Source organism: Aotus nancymaae, unplaced genomic scaffold (assembly GCF_030222135.1).
Source record: "Aotus nancymaae isolate 86718 unplaced genomic scaffold, 86718_ANA_hifiasm-v0.15.2.pri h1tg000020l, whole genome shotgun sequence".
Classification (NCBI taxonomy): Eukaryota; Metazoa; Chordata; class Mammalia; order Primates; family Aotidae; genus Aotus; species Aotus nancymaae.
The window spans coordinates 57,205,059-57,218,226 of NW_026988432.1; the positions used below are offsets into that span (position 1 = coordinate 57,205,059).

General features: G+C 38.1%; 1 pseudogene; it reads right to left on the reverse strand.

Annotated features, from left to right (window-relative positions):
• Positions 1–785: 785 nt before the first annotated feature.
• LOC105712067 (outer mitochondrial transmembrane helix translocase-like) lies at positions 786–1,892 on the reverse strand (annotated as a pseudogene).
• Positions 1,893–13,168: the final 11,276 nt, after the last annotated feature.

Sequence of the window (13,168 nt, forward strand, 5' to 3'; positions counted from 1 at the left end):
TTTAATCCACTTTCATGTAAATCAATTTAAACTTAAAAAAGTTTCTACTCAGTATGCTTACAGAAAGAGGTGAAATCAGTGTTGAGCACATGAATGTCTAACAACCCTTCAATGCTGATCATTGAACTAGTATTTTTATTGGATTATCCTGACAAACACAATAATTGAGCCCATGTATGTATGCAAGATGTGTAGTATCCAGCCAGTCAACTGCAGAAAGAAAAACACCCAACTTAAAAAACTTTAAAACAAATGTCGAATGGAAATGACTGAATCACTGTACCTTTCTGATACAACCTTAAATCTTTCTTTTATTATATATTATTTGGTACTTTTGGATTCAGTAGTTGGGGTAAAAAAGTTTCTATATTCAAACATATCTACAGAATGTCAATGTAAAATATGTGGATATGTACATTTAATATACACACACATATGCTCACACACACAAACACATACTCACTTGTCTAGAAACCAGCACCTAACCACAACCCCATTTCTCACTAATGATCCAATGAATCATTTACAACTTTGGGACCAGCTTAGATTCTATAAGGCTGTACAACATAGGGCTGAAAAGGTCAAACACACGCACCCATGTTCAGGCTGGATTAAATTGTTCCTCCTCATGATTTTTGACAAACAGTAATACCACTCACACGACAACTATATCTCAGTAGCAGAATTCAGAGTATAAAACCATAAACAATGAGCTCCCTCATTGTTTAAAGAGCACTCTTTCCATTCTATTTCCACTAACTGATAAGAGGATACACCACACTAGATCACTGAACTGTACAAATGATCTTTACTCTTAATCTAAACAAATGTGTTAAAACATTCTGAAATGCTGCATCCTTTGATTTCATCATCTTTTCAATTGCCTGATGTAGGTGCTCCTGTTGAACAGGCCAAATTTCATCTTCATCATGGCTTTCTTCTGACGTAGAACTAACATATTCTCTAACACAGAGGAGGGCAGCATCTTGACACATCTCTTTTAGGTCACTTCCTGAAAACCCATCAGTTTCCTGGGCAACTTCTAGCAGTTTTTCTACATGTCTGTCCACATTTTCATTTTTCAAGATGAGCTTCAGGATTGTTTCTCTCTGTTTTAAAGCAGGCTGGTTGATATAAAATCTTGTAGGCATTCTTCTCATAATAGCTGAGTCAAGGTTCTGAGGACGATGGGTAGTTCCCATTACTATGACCTGGCAGCTATGATCAATATCTAATCCATCCCAGAGACTCAAAAAACTGAGCTTTCATCATGGCTGTAGCTTCATGGTCAGAACTTGAATGGTTTTGTAGAAAGGAGTCTATTTCATCTATAAAGATGATGGATGGTTGTAGCTTTATGGCAAGGGAGAAGACAGCAGTAGCCAGTTTTTGAGATTCTCCATATCACTTATGGGTCGAAGGCTGAAGGTTAATAAATCGACAGTCTGCTTCTTTGGCTGTGGTCTTGGCAATCAATGTTTTACCACAGCCTAGAGGCCAATAGAGAAGAAGAACTTTTGGAGGCTGCAGAAGCCTGAAATTCTCAAACAAATGTTTCTTTTTGATAGGAAAGATGACTGTTTTTCAGATCGTAATGACATCATCTAAACCTGCTATATCACTCCAAGTAACATGCATATTAAGATGGTCTATTAGATGAGCAGCAATACTCATTTCATATTCTGAGAGCTTCACATTTTCACACCAATTTGCTTCATTAGTTTTTCTGCTTGTTTCTGAGCTTCTACTTTTTGCTTTCTGGTTGGATCAATTGCATCTACCATCCATTTGATAGTAAGATATGTTACTGCACCAAATATTGTCAAATGGAAAATTAAACCAACAACTTCATTATGAGTCAAAGGACAAGAAAAGGCTTCAGCACGTATCATCTTGATTGTTAACCCGGGAGCAGAAACAGCGGGAGCAAGTTCCCTCAGCTGGCCTCGCACAGGAAAGAAATGCATGAGATATTTCGATACAGGCATGCAATGCATAATAATCACATTGAGGTAAATGGGGTATCCATCACCTCACGCATTGATTCTCTGTGTTAAAACAATCCAATTATACTATTTTAGTCATTTTAAAATGTACAATTAAATCATCTTTGACTATAGTCACCCACTTGTGCTGGCAAATACTAGGTCTTATTCATTCTTTCTAACAATGTTTTCTGACCATTAACCATCACTACTTCCCTCACACTCCCTGACTACCCTTCCCACTCTCTGTTAACCATCCTTCTACTTTATCTCCATGAGTTCAACTATTTTCATTTTTACTTCCCACAAATCAGTGAGAACATGCAAAGTTTGTATTTCTCTGTCTGGTTTAGTTCACTTAACATATTGACCTCCAGTTTCATCAATTTTGTTGCAAAAAACAGAATCTCATTCTTCTTTATGGCTGATTAGTACTCCATTGTGTATATGAACCACATTTTCTTTATTCATTCATCTGTTGATGAACACTTACATTGATTCTAAATTTTAGATATTGTGAACAGTGCTACAACCAACATGAGAATGCAGGTATTCTTTGATATGTTGATTTCTTTTATTTGGGGTATGCATCCAGCAGTGGGATTGCTGGATAGTACGATAGCTCTGTTTTTAGTTTTTTGAGGAACTTCCAAACTGTTCTCCAGAGTGGTTGTACTATATTCCCACTAATAGTGTATGAGGCTTTCTTTTCTCTCCATTCTCACCAGCGTTTGTTATTGCAAGAAATTAGATAAAAGCCATTCTACTTGGGGTGAGAAGATATCTCATTATAGTTTTGATTTGCATTTCTCTGATAAGCAATGATGTTGAGCACCTTTTCATATGCCTATTTGCCATTCATATGTCTTCTTTTGAGAAATGTCTATTCAGATTTTTTTTGCCCATTTAAAAAAATCAGATTATTAGAATTTTTTCCTCTAGAGTTGAACTTCTTACATATTTTGGCTATTAATCCCTTCTCAGATGGGTAGTTGGCAAATATTTTCTCCTGTTCTGTGGCTTTTCTTTTAGTTAATTGTTTTCTTTGCTGTGCAGAAGCTTTTGAACTCAATATAATCCCAGTTGTCACTTTCTGCTTTGGGTTACCTGTGATTGTGAATGTTTATTATTTAAGAAATCTTTGCCCAGTCCAATGTTCTGGGTAGATTCCCCAGTGTTTTCATGTAGTAGTTACATCATTTGAGATCTTAGATTTTTGTCTTTAATCCATTTTGATTTGATTTTTTTATATGTTTGGAGATAGAAGTTTAGTTTTGTTCTTTTTCATGTAGATGTTCAGTTTGCCCAGAATCATTTATTGAAGAGATTGTCCTTTTCACAATGTATGTTCATGGCTACTTTGTTAAAAATGAGGTCACTGTAGATGTATGAATTTACCTCTGGATTCTCTATTCAGTTTCACTGATCTATGTGTCTGTTTTTATGCCAGTACCATGCCTTTTTGGTTATCTTAGATGTGTAGTGTAATTTAAAGTAAGGTAAGTGATTCCTGTGGTTCCACATCAAGTTTAGATTATTTTTCTATTTCTGTGAATAATGTCATTGGTATTTTAATAGGGATTGCATTAAATTTGTAGACTGCTTTGGACAGTATGGACATTTTAGCAATATTGATTTTCTAATTCATGAACATAGATTGGTCCAATTTTGTTTTCTGTTATAATAAGGCAACACTGAGTTCAATGCCTCACAAATGCTGTGATCTCCCTCTCCACAGCACACAAAAATGGTCTCTGCACCAGGCCACTGCTGCTGGGCGAAGGAGGAGGTGCGGTGTCAGCAATTTAAGATGGTTTTTCCTACCTCTTCGGTGCCTCTTTTAGTAATATGAAGTTAAAACCAGGTACTCACCTGATTTTTGGTTCTTATAAAGGCACTGTTTCGTGTAGTTAGTTGTTAAATTGGTGTCCTTGAAGGGGTGAAACTTGGCAAAGCCTTCTATTCTGCCATTTTGTTCTTCACCAAGTCCTCATATATCATCTTTTATGAAGCAACCATTCAAATATTTTGTGCAGAACTCACACCATGTAACCCTAAGTCTGCAACTTGTCTTTGTAAAGTTTGGCTTGATTTGCCTTTTAAGTGGAGTCCTTTGTATTCTTCCAAGACGGAGGTAAATTTCCATGAGGAGTGGCATGGAACCAAGATAAATCTATGTTTCTGTCAGTCAAGTAGAAGCTTATCAAATTTTACTGATGCTGATAATGATATGTAAGAACTTTACATTATAATGGTATCTGGGGAAGATTAGACACTCCTTTTGTAATGCCATGTTTGACTAATATAACCAATGCAAAAGATACACTTGTGGATATTCATTCATCAATATATTCTGTTCTTAAACTCTTGTGCATTTTCTATATGAGATTCATGTGAAATAGAAGTAATATAATTAGCTATAGGAAATATCAAGATGAAATAGAACTAAGATTGCAAGGAAAAAGGGATACATGGTTTAAATCCTGGCTCTTCCTCTATTTCTCCTGTAGCTCTTTCTCTTTTTTCCCCTTTTCCTCTATCCTTCTTCCTCCTTCCCTCCCTCCATCCTTGTCCATGTGTGGTTGAGAAAACTTTAATGGAGCAATTGCAGTTTATCTATTGACCTCCTCACTTTTCTCATTTGTGAATAGCATAAAATTTTTTTTGGATGGTTTTACATCCAAAGAGTATTTTTCAGTGGCAAGGCCATTTCCAATGTGTGATAAAACTGAAAAATGACACCTATACAAAGCACCATATTGGCCATCCTATTTCCAAGAAGGCACGGAAGCAAGTTCACGTGCTTTCCTGGGAATGTTAAAATGTCAGCTAGAAGTGCTTTCTACACTATTTATGCTCACCCAGGTGTATATATGCCACACATAACTGTGAAAAGGGATACAGGTATTGTTTTCAGTTTGAACATTATAACTGTTTTTTTTTGTTGTTGTTTGTTTGTGTTTTTTTGTCTAAGGGGAAATATATTGTTTAAGAAGAAACTATCAGATGCTTCTCATCCAGGCTGTTCTTTAGGTCATGGGGGCTCAGCTGTGATAAAAGGTGATGTTAGAACTAGTTAAGGGAGAATTAGCTCCTATTATGCTGCTTCCTGGCCAAATCAGAGACTGACCATTAAACTATCCCATATGTGAACCTACGTTGCCTTCACTGGGACTGGGGGCTTTGAGAACCACTGGCATATTTGGAAACTCTAACTATGCAGCAAACTGGTCTAAAAATTACACAGACAAAATCTATCTCAAGAGAAATACATTTTTAACTATCCTATGCTCTTTCTCCTCTATAATAAATGTTATAGAAGTTTGCCCCTGTGTTTGTTTTACTTTATATGTGAAATAAAAATTTTCATGGGTAAATGAGTCAAAATATTTGGCTTATTAGCTAAAAAAAAATGAGGTGTTAGTTTGAGAACAGACCTCCACTTATAGGCTAATGTATAACATTGACATTGGAGAATATGAAAAGGTTATAATGAAAACACAGAAACTTCCATGGCATTTTAAATTTTCACTTTTTTATCAAGAAAAAATAAAGTCCTTGTTGAAATAATCTGTACAAAACCTGATTTTAAAAAATTGTTTTGGATGTTGCTTACATGCAAATGATTCTATTATAAATAATAAAAAATTGATTTCAATATTTTATTAAAATAGAACCACAAACTACTATATATTTTACCATTTTTCTGTATTTAGTAAGAAATTTGCATTTTTGATTTCATGTAACAAAGGTTTTAATGTAATTTACGTTAGAGTTTGTGTTTTTTCATTACTGTTATACTTTAACCTGACTGAATGATTTCATTGTATTAGTATTGTGAATAATCATGTGAAATGTTTTGAGACAGAGTACTATATTTGTGAATATAATTTTATGGCTTTTTTCACTTAGTAAGAACCTCTCTATCAGTGAGGTTGATAAGAGAATTGCTTTCTGCTGTGTAATCTGGCATTCACTGAAGATTAAAGCTTATTTTTCTGTGAATTAAACTTACTCAATAAAATGCTATTCTTAAAAAAAAAGAAAATAGAACCACAGAATATTTTAGGTTGAGTATGACTAAAGAAAGTGTTTAGAAGTTATTTTTTGACAAATTTATTTTGAATTTTCTTCTAAGAACTCAAGATATATTTTCCTTTAGAGAAAATGATCTGAGGCATGCTAGAGGGTATGCATTGACAGCACTCCTAAGCTATTTTTCTATTAAATCTCTATGGGTTAAAATAAATCAGCACTCTGTCAGGTGTTATAATGTTGAAGTATGAGCTCATTTCCCTATGAACTGCATCTCTTAGACACTCAGGGGTTTCTGGCTTTTCAGTTAGGAAGAAGAACCCATTTTTTCCATCTTACTCAGTATGTCCTCATGTATCTGAGTTTGTGGATTCCTTCACCTTTGGCCTTTGGTTCCTCACTCTGATGTGTTTTGATCTCAGTTGAAAATCAAAATGTGGAAAGGACAATGGATGGCTTTTCCCTCTCTCCTACCAAGAGTTGGAGTTAGAGAACACAAATTGCATCTTGAGAAATGATCATTTCAAATGTTAGCCATTCCTAGATTTTTGCCAGATATTAACCATCTAGAAAATTGATGCTATTTGTTGTTTTATCTAGATTTTGATTTTTTAAAAATGCACCTTAAAAATGTAAAGTATTACTATTTCTGGGCAAAAAATATGTGGGGTTTATTTGAGAATTCTCTAACACGCCAGGCAAATGCTTGTTTGACCTAAATCCATTTTCCTACGGTCTTAGTCTATTTGTGCTATTATTACAAAATACTACAGAATAGGTAATTTATAGAATACAGAAATTGATTTCTCACAGTTCTGGAGGCTGAGAAGTCCAAGATCAAGGCACCAGCTGGTTGGTTGTCCAGTGAGGGTCTGCTCTCTGCTTCTAGGATGGCACCTTGTTGCTGTGTCCTCCGATGGTAAACTATGGGGCAGAAAGTCGAAGGGCTGAAGAGTGCCTGAGGCCTCTTTTGTATGAGACTTAATCTCACTCATGAAAGAGGAACCTTCATGGCCCAATCACCTCTTAAAAACCTCGCCTCTCAATACTATCATATTGGCAACACCTGAATTTTAGGTGGGACACATGCAAACCATTAACAGCTACCTTTTCTGGCTTTGCTCTCTAAATTAGGGAACCTCATTTCTCTGGCTGTCTTGCACTATCTAGCTTCCAGATAGGCTTGCTTAATGGGAGTTACTGGTGGTAGACTGGAAGACGAGAATGATAGGAGAAGCCAGGATGTTCCACCCAAATCAGATGCTTCTTGTAGCATCTCTGGTTGTGAATTATCTCCTCCGTAGCTCCAAGCCTGAGTTCCTCCCATCTTAGTCCCACCAGTGCATATTCCAGTGTTCTAGCTCCCACCAGAGAGGCTGACATGTAGCCTCTAATAACAACATCTTCCATTGTCCCTCTAACACAAGTGTTGGTGGCAGCTTCCAGCTGTGGTCAATCTTTGTGTTGTTTTGCTGACTCTTTTTAGCTTCTCAAACCTTCCATTAGCTGTAAAACCAATTTGCTTATAATTATATCCTTGTATTTGAAAAAACTAAAGGGGTTCTTTCATTTCTTGGCTGAGCCGTCCTGATATCTTAGCAAACAACAAACCAATAGAAAAGAGGGAGAAGCATCCTAATTCTGCTTTGTTGGTATAAGCCCACTCCAGCTGTCTCACCTGCCATTGACAACTGGAAACTCAAAACAAAATAAACAGCAATGAGAGGACTCCAAAAACTAAATGAAAGCACAGGATTTTGGAGGGGAATCACAGCTTGGAGAAGTCAAATGCTTGGAAGTGCGGTTTACTATTTATTTTTTTCCTCTCACAGTCTTACCCCGAGGGCAGGCCTCAGCCATGGAGTTGCACATTGGCACATGCAGCTGAAACTGATATAAATTTGAATTTTTTTTTTTTTTTTTTTTTTTGGCCAGAGAAACCAGAGAAGGGAGCTTCAGTGGGTCAGAGAGTTTTGGGAGAAATTCTAAATTCTACAGGGAAGAAAGACAGGAAAGCGTTCTCCTAATTCTGTGTATTAACTTGAACTGATTTTAGACTAAACCCTGAGATATGCATGCATGAGGCACAATCAAAGATGTATAACCAAGGCTTGGGAACTTAAATGAAATTTGAATCACCCGCACAAGTCTTCTGAATAGCACATGCATGGAACAGACCCAAACCAATGTTGCAGAGACTTAAGGAAGTCAATGGAAATTAAAATTACCTTTACAGAAGGAAACAGATTATAATGTATAAACCTAAACATGTTGAATGCCTTCTAAAATACAGGCTGGGCACAGTGGCTTATATCTGTAATCCCAGCACATTAAGAGGCTGAGGCGGGCAGATCACTTGAGGTCAGGAGTTCGAGACCAACTTGGCCAACATGGTGAAACCCCCCAACTCTACTAAAAGTACAAAAATTAGCCTGGCATGGTTGAGGGTACCTGTAATCTCAGCCACTTGGGAGGCTGAGATAGGAGAATTGCTTGAACCTGGGAGGTGGAGGTTGCAGTGAGCCGAGATTGTGCCACTGCACTCCAGCCTGAGTAAGAGAGCAAGACTCCACTTCAAAAAAAAAAAAAAAAACCTCGGCATTCTCTAGAAGTTTATAACAGGACTCAGCCTGTGCAGCATAATGCTTACAATATTTTAAAATACAACTCAAAATTACTTAATATTCAAAGAATCAGAAAAATGTGACCAATTCCCAAGAGAAAGCGAGACACACACACATGCACACACACGCGTGTGCACGCACGTGCCACACACCCCAACCATGAAATGACCCAATGTGTCAACTATCAGATAATGATTTCAAAGCAGCTATTATAACTAGGCTCCATGAGGTATAGGAAATCACATTTGGTATTATGTGGCTGTTGCGCTTTTAATGATATTTATAAGGATAATAATTTTGGACTGGATTGGTTCTTTTTTATTGTGGTAAGTATACATTATGTAAAATTTATCATTTTCACTTTTTTAAAGTATATAGTTCTGTGGCATTAAGTACATTCACATTGTTGTGTAACCATCACCAGTACTCATGTCCAGAACTCTTTTCATCATCCCAAACTGAAACTCCGTACTCATTAAACAATAACTCACCATTCTATCCCCCCCCAGCTTATACTCTTGCAGAAGTCAGGCAGAGGTGCTGAACTGTCAGAGGAAAGGTGAACATAACAACTATAGTAGGCAGCAAGACTGGAATGAGGAAAATGGTGCTTGGAATCACAGAGAGTTATGATGATAACTAATGGATCACGGGACTCTGAGCAGTGAGATGGAAGCTCAACTAGGATGTTACCCCATTTTATTATTTAAAAAAACACAGCTGGCAAGTAGAAGTTTAGCGTCTATTCTTGCAGTGAAAAAATCATGGTCTTTCATTCAGTTTTCAAATCTAAATTAGTTAACAAACCCAGAGCCTTGTGATTGGAGGTTAGCCTGGTATTCTTTTTGAAGAATCCTGTGATGCCATTAGAAGTATATGAGATAACTACTCCATTGATCCTTCCTTAAACAGACCTGATGTCATTTTCCAGGATAACTTTGTAGTGAGGAATCAGGATTGTTAGTTGTGAGGTCTGAATAACATTAATACTAGGGAACCGAAAACATTATCCTGATCTCCCAAAGACTAAGACCTGGACTCAAGTTTATTTCACGCCATACTCATTTAGTCACAGGGCCCATTTTGTAGTTATTTCTGGAGATTCTGAATGTGTATTTGGGACACATAGAATTAGCAGCTGGCAGAATTTCTGACTTGTGTATGTCTGTCTATGGAGTAACAGTCATTACAATAAAAGGAATTCGTTGAAGCTCTTGAAAATATCCTCCCACATCCTGGCCAAGATGGTTAATTGGAAGCAATACTGGGAAGGACTGTGGAGACTGGCACTAACATGAAAGACCTGCAGGATGCAGAAATGGTAGTTCCCATCAAAGCCCTACTCCATTCACTGTGCTTGAAGCACTGCCTAACAAGAAAGCCCAATTGTGTCTGCCTACAGCAGCAGCTGTCTTGAGAAACCAGGAAATATAACCTGCAAGTCTGGAGGAGTTAACTCCTTGTGGGGCACGGGAAATGGATGAAGAGGGTGCTGTCAGAAAAATACTCCTTTCCTCCTCACGGTGGTCCATTTTAAGATGGAGTCATTCAAACAGCTTATTGCGGATGCTTCCTTCATGAGACTGAGCAATCAGCTGCATTTATTATGAGGCTGTGGTCAGCTTCGTAAAACATCATGTTGAGTTTTCTCTCATTCTTCTGTTGCTCACTGCCCTAGCTCTCACTTCTGCTTCTCTGAGATTGCACACCTCCAATAAAATAGCACAGAAACTTTCTGTTTAGGCTCTGTTTTCAATATAACCGGAGAAAAGATAGAAAAATCCACTGTCTGATGCTGTTTGTTTATTGGGTTGGCTTTACTACACAATCCAGAGTCCTCCAAAAAAATATGTTTTCATAGCATTTTACAAATAGACTATTTCCATATCGTTTTTGAACCAAAGGGAGATAGTTAGAAATGGAACTGTAAGTACTAGATATTCAAATATTTTCCTCCGTTGCTACAGATAGATAAAGAAAAGCAGGCCGGGCCCAGTGGCTCACACCTGTAATCCCAGCAATTTGGGAGGTTGAGGTGGGCAGATCACCTGAGATCAGGAGTTTGAGACCAGCCTGGACAACATGGCGAAACCCTGCCTCTACTAAGAATATGAAAATAGGCCGGGTGTGGTGGCTCACGCCTGTAATCCCAGCACTTTGGGAGGCCGAGGCGGGTGGATCACGAGGTCAAGAGATCGAGACCATCCTGGTCAACATGGTGAAACCCCGTCTCTACTAAAAATACAAAAAATTAGCTGGGCATGGTGGTGCGTTCCTGTAATCCCAGCTACTCAGGAGGCTGAGGCAGGAGAATTGCCTGAACCCAGGAGGCGGAGGTTGCGGTGAGCCGAGATCGCGCCATTGCACTCCAGCCTGGGTAACAAGAGCGAAACTCCGTCTCAAAAAAAAAAAAAAAAAAAAAAAAGAATATGAAAATAAGCTGGGGGTAGTGGCAGGTGCCTGTAATCCCAGCTACTCAGAAGGCTGAGGCAGGAGAATCGCTTGAATCTGGGAGGCGGAGGTTGCAGTGAGCCGAGATCTCACCACTGCACTCCAGCCTGGGTGACAGAGCAAGCCTCTATCTCAGAAAAAAAGCAAGCAAGCAAACAAGAGCCTCTTGTTTATCTAGCAGTATTGCGTATATTTTAGGATTTTAGGAAATATTTCTGTAAAGGATGCATCTTGTGGAATGGTAGAGGCAGCTAGGTGAAATAGGACTAGGAACAACAGAAGTAAAAACTCAGGTACAAGAAATAATCGTGTGTATTGGAAGAACAACTGCATCTCAGCATAACTTGAACAAAAAGTTCAGGTGGGACATGGCAGGAAATGGACCTGGGGCCAGGTAAATGCCTGGTGACAGAAGTCCTTGTAGGCCAGGTTAAGGAATGTGAATTTTACTCCGCATGTTTCATGAATCACCTGCCTCAGAATCACCTAGAATGCTTTTTAAAAATACATTTAATGCATTTCCTCAGACACTAAGTCAGGTGTACCAAATCACAATCTCTTAAGAGGGGGCCTGGGAATCTATGTTTTGAATACCTCAAGGTGTTTCTTAGCACACTAAAACTTGGGAACACCTGGTAGTGCCTTGAAAAGTTCTTATTAGTATTGTTTCATAGTTAGATTCTGTCTAGACCATTCTGGCATCAGCAAGGAGGATAGGTCCAAAGAGGGAGACCCAGGTTAGAAACAGAGAAATCATTCATTCATTCAATGCATGTTTTAGGCACTTCCTATATGCTTGGCAAAAAATATGTAGGAATGAAGAAACAGATGAAGTCTATCTTAATCTGCTTGCTATCTCATGGGGAGATGAACAACAAACAAGTAAACAACATACAAACAAGATAATTCCAGATGTGATAAATATGATAAAGAAAATAAGTGTAGTGTGAGAGAGAGCAGCTGTATATCTGTGTGTGTTAGAGAGTAATTTAGATGGCGTGATCGGGAAAGGTCTCTTGAGGAGATGGCATTTACTCAGACTTGAAGAGGGAGAAAACAGCCACGTGAGAAGCCTGGGGAAAGGATTAGTTATCCATGCAGAGTGAACAGCTGGTATAAAGGCTCTGAAACAGAAATAAGATCAATATCTCCAAGAAACAGAAAGGATGGCATAATGGCTGGAGGCTAAGGAGGGTGGGGGATAGTAGAGAAAGGAATGCTTGTTTAAGAAGAGTAGGTCATGCAAGGGGATATTAGGCCATAATAGAACACGTGTATTTTATTCTAAGTGTTATTTATTAGTACAGGAAAGAAGTGCAAGGCAGACGTAGTTCATACACAAAGGGACAGGAATATACTTAAGAAATATTTAGGGAATGGGGTAAAGTGAAAAAGCCCTAGGTAGTCATTGGATGTGGGCCATGAAGGTAGAGAAGTATTCTAGGATGATTCTCGTGTTTGTGGTCTGGATTCCTATAAATAGATCATGGTAACATTATTTGAAAAAGAAAGAATAAGAGTAAGAAGACATTTGAGGGGATGGAATATTGGACACTATCTGAACATGCTGTATTAAGAAGTTTGTGGAATACACTATGATATATATCTATATTATAATATTTGATTGTAAATGATAGAAAACTGAAAATAACAGATTATGGCTCACTGCAGCCTTGAACTCCCAGGCTGATGTGATTTTCCTACCTTGGCTCCCAAACTGCTGGGATTATACCCTCATGCCTGGCCAAAAGTAACAGTAATTTCAATAAGATGAACATTTACGTCCTTCTCACGTCAATAAGGTTCAGAGATAAGAGTACAAGATTTGTGCCCAGGTCTTAGTTCATAAAGGTGACTGAGTGACTACATGGAGAAGTCAATGTCATTGAAAGGAAAAGTTTATTGTTACAGTTCCTCTGGAAATGAGAGACGCAGCCATGCAAGGCTACACAGGAAGCACCAGAATTGGTCAGGGAAGAGGCCAAAGTCGGAGTGGGGAGTGGGAGCAGAGTCCACAGCCTTTAGAGGTGTTTCTGTGGGAAGCTGAGGGTGAACAGTCTAGATTGGTGAGTT